The sequence below is a fragment of the Rhinoderma darwinii genome, chromosome 3 (genome assembly GCF_050947455.1).
Source record: "Rhinoderma darwinii isolate aRhiDar2 chromosome 3, aRhiDar2.hap1, whole genome shotgun sequence".
NCBI lineage: Eukaryota > Metazoa > Chordata > Amphibia > Anura > Rhinodermatidae > Rhinoderma > Rhinoderma darwinii.
Window position 1 is genome coordinate 91470128 of NC_134689.1, and position 9205 is coordinate 91479332.

Sequence of the window (9205 nt, forward strand, 5' to 3'; positions counted from 1 at the left end):
AGTTTTTTAAAAGTTTAGATACCATTTAAGAACAATTCTTTACCAGTGGTGAAGAGATGGCTAGCTTTTCCTCTAAATGACTTTCAATTGCTTTGAAAACTTTTTATTAAAAAAATGCTTTCTTCCATGAACTACAGGTGGCTGCCTTTTTTAAGTTTCATAGCTAGTTGCTACAAAATAAGAACAAACTTGGAGCTTTATGACATTACAGATTAAAACAAATGGAATTAATTATTATCAAAACATTGTCATTTTCTGTTCTTTCATCTAAACTTGTATATTGAGTAAATAATACATAATAATGACTTTAATATAAAAATTATACGCAGTACGCTCTTTTTAGTGGTTGCTGCAGGCGGACAGAATTTTATCATTTACAGAAGCACTCCGACAAATTATTCTTTTGCGCATTTCATGCTATCTCACCAGCAATATTCTAGCAGTGTCATTTATATATTCCCAGCTCAGTTGCATCTATACATTTGGAATCCTTTCTTTATGGGCAGCTGTGCCATGTATAAATGACTCTTTATGAAAGGTGCCTCTAACTGATATGGGACTAGACACATATTGTAAATAACACACGTATATTCAAATGCAGTACTTACCAAAAGATTGGTTAGAGTCAACAGTTGTGTTTTCAGAACACATCCAATTTGTGCCAAGATTCCTTCCTACAGGTTATAAACAAACAGGAAAAATAAATACATAGACTGAAGACATGGTTTTATATGTACTATTCTAATTTTATTCATGGGAAAATTTATGGTATTGCGAATTATACATGCAATAATGTGTCTGTGTCTCTGTATAGTTTATCTTTTGATGTTATTTTATTATCCTTGGACTTCTGGGATGAAGTCTACATAACTGTAACTTACCACCAAGCAAAGAACAGAATTCAGAAGAGTTTCAAGTTTAAGTTGTTCCAATAGGGCTTCCAAATTGTTTGCCTGAAAATTATAAGTTGATTTAATATGTAATAACTTTAGTAAGTAGGTATCAGAGATGACAATTACAATAACACCATGAAGCAACTCTCCAGGGACCCCTTTACTAAGGCTTATCCAAATCATTTTATACAGTATATTTCATATTTCCTGATAATCTTCTTTTTCTAATGTGTGGCTTAGTAGTCTGTACTTTAAAGCTATTTCTTTCAGCTTTCCATGTTCTGATTTCTTAGTAAACACATAATAGGCTTGTGTTTATACACAGCAGCCAATCTGGAGATGCAGAGCTGCAGTGGGAGGGAAAAAGCAGCAGCGTAAACCAATGATGAAGCAGGAGGTGGATTTCAGACTACCTCACACTCCCTGTAGGCACCGTAGCTAAACTGTAGTCACAGATCACAGCTCTGCCCTAATAGTATTATATGACAATCATTTAAATAAATGGATGATCTTGTAAAAGTCCTTCAAAATGGGAGCCATTATTTGTAGCAGCTCCCCAAGGTGACCCCCTTTAAGACATCCATATCACTCAATCAGACATTTGGAAAGGATTTGACCAGTTGGGGCAATCCACGTAACTCTAGTGTACTGGAATAGCTATTTACAACGTGACAACCAATGTGGCTACTCTTCCTTTTAAATTATATGTTGCTTCTTACCAAGATCAATTCGATGATATTAAGTGGCAATTCCTAAACAAAGAAGAAAGTAAAACTGAAATATGATTTTTGAAAAATATTTTTTTATACATGTAAAAAGCACTATAAGATTAGGAACATACAAGGCGTAAACACTGTGGATTTTACACAACGGATTTCATTGCAGAAAATCTGCAGCGTAATACAGTAGCAGCAGTATGGGTGAGATTTGAACAAATCTCATCCACACACAGCAGAAAAAAATCTGCAGAAAAAAAACATTCATAAATTGACCTCTGTTGTGGGTTATTTTATGCCGCAGCATGTCAATTTATGCTGTGTAATCGCTGTTTTCCTGTTTCGCGTTTTCCCCATTGAATTCAATGGAGAGGTAAATCACACAACAATGAGCTACTTTGCAACTTTTGCTGGGTAAAAATCCCAAATGGGAAAAATAAGCTTTTTTTTAAAAGTTAAAATGAATAAAAAAGCTTATACCGTTGTCCTAGCGGTGCAATCCTCTGTTCTAAGTACAGCTCAGCCTCCTGTGATGACATATTATCCCTTGTGACTGCTGTAGTCAATCCAAGGCTGCAGCGGTCACATGGACTACAGCATCATCCCAGGAGGCAAGCTACACTCAGAAGAGAGGGACGTGTCGCCATGACTATGGCCGCGGTAAGTATAAACTTTTTAAAAAAAATTATTCCTAAAGGATAAAACTGCACCACAATTTGGTGTGGTTTTTCGGGTGGAATTTCTTGCGGCTTCCAGGATAAACACACTGTGTATTTTTACGCTGAGTATCTGTCCTGTGTGTTTCCACCCTATGGCTAAATTCAGACAAGTTTTGCCTTAGTTTTCACGTTGTGTTTTTGGACCCTGAAAACTAAGCTGCCTAGATATAACATAATTGTGAGTGAGATTTAGAAAAATCTCTAATACATTTTGATTTTTTTTTTTAAATTAAACTAAAAAAACAGCACATTCTATTTGGTGCAATATTTCTGTGTTTTTCCATAATTGTTACATGCAGTACCATGTAGAAGAAGTTCTAGGGACAGTTCTTAGAGTTATTTCTTACACAACAAAATGGCTGTTGAGAAAATATACGAAATAGAAAAATCGAGCAACATTTTAATTTTAAAACTGAAACATTTTGTTGGATAGTTAGTGCTGAAAAACGAGGGGCAATTGAGGTATACTGGGTTTCTTGGACCCTGCTGAATAGGTAAGCTTCTTTCTAATATGGTATCCTATGGAAATAATTTAACTAATCAGAATAAAATATGTGAATACAGTGGTCTCTCAACATACAATTTTAATTGGTTCCGGGAAGACCATTGTATGTTGAAACCATAACGCTATGGAAAATTGTTAATTGGTTCCGAAGCCCCCAAAATGTCGACCCGAAACAATAAAAAAGATGGATTGAAGACAAATAAAGACAAAAATACAAATAAAGCATGTATTGTAAGCACTGTACATTATTGAACTACTGAACTATGTGGATGACTTAATAACATACATTACCATTGTATAAACTAAATCAATAGTACTCGATGAAATAACACCTTCATGAAATAATGTTACGCAAAAAAAAAATAATAATATAAAATAGGAAGGAAAGACCTTACCATAATTTTTAACAGATCCTTCAAAGTACAGCCAACATCAAGGGATATCATTTTCTGAAAAGAACAAAGTATTCATATAAAGAGTAAGCCTTTGCAATAGCACATTGGGTATGTAGTGTTACCCGGTAATTTGTGTGTGATACACCCTTTCATTAAATTAGAAGTCATTTATTAACAATCATTTCTCAGCAATACTCTCATATATACATTTTTCAGAAAAACATTAAATGTTTTTTTATTAATATTATTATTTTTTTAATGAGTGATGAGTTAGTAATGAAAAAAATCATACAAAAATATAAATGAATAAAATGAAAGAAATGGTCTGAGACTAAATCATGTCACTCTCCCAGTGTTGACATGTGGTCATGTCCATGGATGATGAAGGGAAAGTTGTAGAGTGCAGCAGAGGTTTAAATTGTAAAAGCACTATAACTTCTTTTACATTTCCTGCAGGTTCCAGCCATCATTCTTTAACAATTTCTTTGCCATGCCAGCAGGGCCAGCCTTAGGGTAGATACCACCGTGTGCAAAATTTTCTTTCGGCACTCCACCACCATCATTAAAAAAATGCCCCATAAAAAAGTATAATGTCTCTACACAGTATAATGCCCTTTTAAGTGCCCCCACACAGTATAATGCCATTTTTAGTGCCCCCACACAGTATAACGCCCCTTTAGTGCCCCACATAGTATAATGCCCAATTCATGCCCCCTACAGTATAATGTCCCTTTCGTGCTTTCTTTCCCCCACACAGTATAATGCCCCCATAGCTGCCCCCAAACAATATAATGTTCCAATAGCTGCCCCCACACTGTATAATTCCCACATAGAAGCCCCCACACAGTATAATACCCCCTTTAGTGCCCAACCCTCAGTATAATGCCTCCTTTACTGCCCCACACAGTATAATGCCCCTTCTTTCCCCCCTCAACAGTATAATGTCCCCTTTAGTGAGCCCCACACAGTATAATGTCCACCCAAGTGCCCTCACATTATAAAGCCCCTTTTAGTGTCCCACACAGTATAACGCCACATTTACTGCCCCCACACAGTATAATGCCCACTCATGCCCCCACACACACAGCATAATGCCCGCTTAAATCCCCACACAGTATAATGCCCCCTTCAGTGCCCCCCACACAGTATATTGCCCCCTTTAGTGCCCACCATGCAGTATAATGGCCCCTTTAGTGCCCCACACATTATAATGGTCCTTACTTCCCACCCCAACAGTATAATGTCACCCTTTAGTGCCCCCCACATGTATAATGTCCACCAAGTGCCCCCACAGGGTACAAATAAAGTATTGATGCGTGGAGGCCCGGGGATCGAGCGATAGTTGGCTTTCACTCACCATTTCTCTGCTTCGGCCCTGGCTCTGCACTGCACTGGACCAGAGAAAAAACACCTGTATGCCAGACATATGTCTGATTTTCCCATTGACATGAAACAGTCAAATTGATTATTTGTCACTGCTACATTTTTATATTTTCTCCATTTCTATTATTGGGAAAAGTCTTGACATTACACATATTTAAAAAAAAAAAATCAAATCAATATAACATATAAGCTAAAATTACCAGTTCAAAGATGAGGTCCTCAATAAGACTTAGCTGCCTTGTCTTCTTTTCACCTTCGGGACATGTCTGTAAAGAAGGTAAAGAAGTTGAGGGCTTTTTGTATGACACATTTTAGTTTTATCCTTTTAGTTAATTTATCTTTTATTGCATTGTGGCTCATGTAGACATATTTACTATGTAACCCAGGAGGGTATGTTAAATTCTCAAAAGATTCAAGGCCTAGACCCATAACTTTTTTAAATTGACTTATTTTTGCAAATCACCACTGTATACATGTCATCAACCATTTGATAAAGTCTTACGCTAGTCCATTAGTATGCCATGTTTGAAATTTAAAAGGGTTTTCCACTAGCTGACTACTGATAACCTATCAACTGGATGGGTCATCAGTATATGATTTGTGGGGGTACGACACCCGGACCCTGCATCGATCAGCTGCTCCGGCTGCCTTTGGGCACCAAATCTCATTGCACAGTATGCAATGTATGGAGCTGGATTCACTTGAATAGGAGAGGCGATGCAGTATTGCAGCTTGGCCGTTATTCCGTGACCAGAACTATCTGCTTCCAGCATGGACGTCCGGTGCCCGCAGGCAGCCGAAGCAGCTGATCGGTGTGGGGTCCGGGTGTAGGTCCCCCAAGATCATATACTGATGGCCTATCCAGTGGATAGGTCATCAGTTGTCCGGTAGTGGACAACCCTTTTAATGCTTAGTTTTCCCATACAGAGCTGGAGCTGTTGTCTGTAGCTGAAGTCCACTTACATTCAATCAATTATATTGTCAGTGGCATAGTGACCTTATGTTGCAGTGCCAAAGTCTGATGTACCAGTGACATTTTGTCTAACCCCAGGATGCCACTACAATAGTATCACATCCCTAGTGAGAAAACTGTGCAGTGTCCATCCCATTATGATCCAGTGGCACTGTATCCAGGGTCTGGTGATAAATTTGCATAGTGCCAAGCAAAGAAATTACTGCTGGTAGCTGGGGAATTTATTTTTATGCTGCGGGCGGGAGTTTCTTTAGGGTCCTTTATAGCACTCACAGTGTACAGTAAAAATATAAGCTCATCTAGCGTCCAAAGGAGCAGCTCATTCTGGCACAGGTAGATGGCAGTATAGCACATTTAGCACTGCACTGTACTGCAAAAATGTGCCACTAGAGAGCCAATCAGCATATGCACTTCTGTAATTCAGCACCTGCTGATTGGCTCTACTTGCCCCAATCTAAAATGCACTCATTTACAGGTATTTTACCAGTAAAATATCCACGCTGGTTGGCTGAATCTGTAATTCAATCGCATAGTACCACAGATCGGCAAGCTTCGTCGCTTTGTAAGTTTAATGTGGTTTCAAGTTATGATGGCCCAGAAAAGGCTGTTGCAATATGAAAATATTGCAGTCTGAGGCCATTATAACTTGATAGACCACTGTATTATAAATTAGGGTCCTTGGTGATCGCCTTTTGGGATTTATTTGTTTAGTGTTGTTTGTGGTTATCCAGATAACAGTCACTCTGGATTTGTGGGAAAAAGACAGATCTCATGGGTACAGGGTCCCCGGATCCTGGGATATGCAAAGGCCATGCTCTAACCTTGTAGCAAAAAAAAGATAAAGACACATATCTACAGTATATAGAAATGGGATACTAATTGTGAGATGGAATATTACTTTACTGTGATTGTAGTGAGATGTAATGTGCACCATCTAACTAACTTGGTTATAGTTACAACTGCAGGATGGCATAGGGAAAAAAAGAAATACAGCCAATTGTTTTGGTGACATGCCTTTAAAAATAATTGTTATGTGATTATTTTTTTCAAAATTGTTGTGGAACCTATGAAAATTAACCCCTTAAGGACGCAGCCTAGTTTTGGCCTTAAGGCTCAGAGCCCATTTTTCAAATCTGACATATTTCACTTTATGTGGTAATAACGTCGGAATGCTTAAACCTACCCAAGCGATTCTGAGATTGTTTTCTCGTGACACATTGGGCTTCATGTTCGTGGTAAAATTTGGTCGATATATTCAGTGTTTATTGTTGAAAAATTGCAAAATGTAGAGAAAATTTAGAAAAAATAGCATTTTTCAGAATTGAAATGCATCTGCTTGTAAAACAGACGGTTATACCACCCAAAATAGTTACTAGTTCACATTTCCCATATGTCTACTTTAGATCGGCATCGTTTTTTGAACATTCTTTTATTTTTCTTGGACGTTACAAGGCTTAGAACATAAACAGCAATTTCTCATATTTTTAAGAAAATTTCAAAAGCCTTTTTTTTAAGGTACCTCTTGAGTTCTGAAGTGGCTTTGTGGGGCCTATGTATTAGAAACCCTGATAAAACACCCCATTTTAAAAACTAGACCCCTCAAAGTATTCAAAACAGCAGTTAGAAAGTTTTTTAACCCTTCAGGCATTTCACAGGAATTAAAGCAAAGTGGAGGTGAAATTTGCAAATTTCATTTTTCTTGCTGAATTTCAATTTTATTCATTTTTTTTTCTGTAACACAGAAGGTTTTACCAGAGAGACACTACTAAATATGTATTGTCCAGATTCTGCAGTTTTTAGAAATGTCCCACATGTGGCCCTACTGCGCTCGTGGACTAAAACACAAGCCCTAGAAGCAAAGAAGCACCTAGTGCATTTTGAGTCCTCTTTTTTTATTAGAATATATTTTAGGCAGCATGCCAGGTTTGAAGAGGTGTTGAGGTGTCAAAACAGTAGGAATCCCCCAATAGTGACCCCATTTTGGAAACTACACCCCTCAAGGAATTCATTTAGGGTTGTTGTTACCATTTTGACCGCACAGTTTTTTCACAGCACGTATTTGAATTGGGCTCTGAAATGAAAAAAATGACATTTTTTCCAATAAGATGTAATTTTTTACCCAAATTTCTTATTTTCACAGGGAACAAAATACTCAATTTTGTTGCCCAATTTCTCCTGAGTGCATCAATACCCCATTTGTGGCAATAAACTGCCGTTTGGGCCCATGGGAGGCCTCAGAAGGGAAGGAGCGCTGTGTGTTCTTTGGAGTACAGATTTTGCTGGTTTGGTTTTCGGGTGCCATGTCGCATTTGCAGAGCCCCAGAGGTATCAAAGCAATGGAAACCCACCAGAAGTGACCCCATTTTGGAAACTACACCCCTCAAGGAATTCATTTATGGGTAATGTGACCATTTAGACTCCATAGTTTCTTCACAGAACTTATTTGAATTGGGCTGGGAATTAAAAAAAGATATATTTTTTCCAATAATATGTCATTTTAGCTCAAAAATTCTTATTTTCACAAGAAATAAAATACTCCATTTTGTTGCCCAATTTGTCCTGAGTGCGGCAATACCCCATTTGTGGTGATAAACTGCCGTTTGGGCCCATGGGAGGGCTCAGAAGGAAAGGAGCGCTGTGTGTTCTTTGGAGTACAGATTTTGCTGGATTGGTTTTCGGGTGCCATGTCGCATTTGCAGAGCCCCAGAGGTATCAAAGCAATAGAAACCAACCACAAATGACCCCATTTTGGAAACTACACCCCTCAAGGAATTCATTTATGGGTGTTGTGACCATTTTGACCCCATAGTTTTTTCACAGAACTTATTTGAATTGGGCTGGGAATGAAAACAAAATTATTTTTTTCAAATAATATGTAGTTTTGGCTGAAAATTTCTTATTTTCACAAGAAACAAAATACCCCATTCTGTTGCGCAATTTGTTCTGAGTGCCGCAATACCCCATTTGTTGTGATAAACTGCCGTTTGGGCCCATGGGAGGGCTCAGAAGGAAAGGACCACCATTTGGCCTACTGGGGATTTTCTAGTGCGAAGTCATGTATGCAGAAGCCCCTGAGGTACCAGTACAGTTGAAACCCGCAAGAAGTGACCCCGTTTTAAAAACTACACCCTTAAGGCATTCATCTAGAGGTGTAGTGAGCATTTTGACCGGAGACCTACACCCCATAAACTGTAATGTGGGTTCTCCCGGGTATGGCAATACCCTACATGTGGCTGTTATCAGCTGCCTGGACACACAGCAGGGCCCAGAGGGGAAAGACGAGGGGGGATAAGCTGTGTGGAGTGCATCAGGTTAAGTAAAATTGGGGTAAATTATAAACCAAGGGATGTATGATAAATTTTAAAACACTTTCATACAGAGCTCTGGTTATTCGGGACACGTGTCACATTGATATATTGTGTCATCCATTATCGCCCTCTTATAGCAGACTTTGCACCTCTTTTGACTTTTGGGGAACTTCTCCTGGAAAGTGTTGCCCTGGTACGATGCGTGTGGGCTCGCTTCCAGAAGTACTGGGTGCCCCCCCTTCTTGGTCCCTAAAGGTTAGGTTCTTGATAATCACCTCTTGAAATTCCAGGAAAGTTCCCGTCTGGCCTGCAC

At 38.6% G+C, this 9205-nt stretch overlaps 1 long non-coding RNA gene across 1 annotated transcript; it reads right to left on the reverse strand.

Annotated features, from left to right (window-relative positions):
- Window positions 1-607: 607 nt before the first annotated feature.
- Window positions 608-1640, reverse strand: LOC142751033 (uncharacterized). The gene is made up of 3 exons (XR_012882686.1): window positions 1613-1640; window positions 882-953; window positions 608-674 (listed from the first exon to the last, which is right to left on the reverse strand). It is a non-coding gene; the product is annotated as an uncharacterized LOC142751033 (long non-coding RNA).
- Between the last annotated feature and the right edge of the window lie 7565 nt (window positions 1641-9205).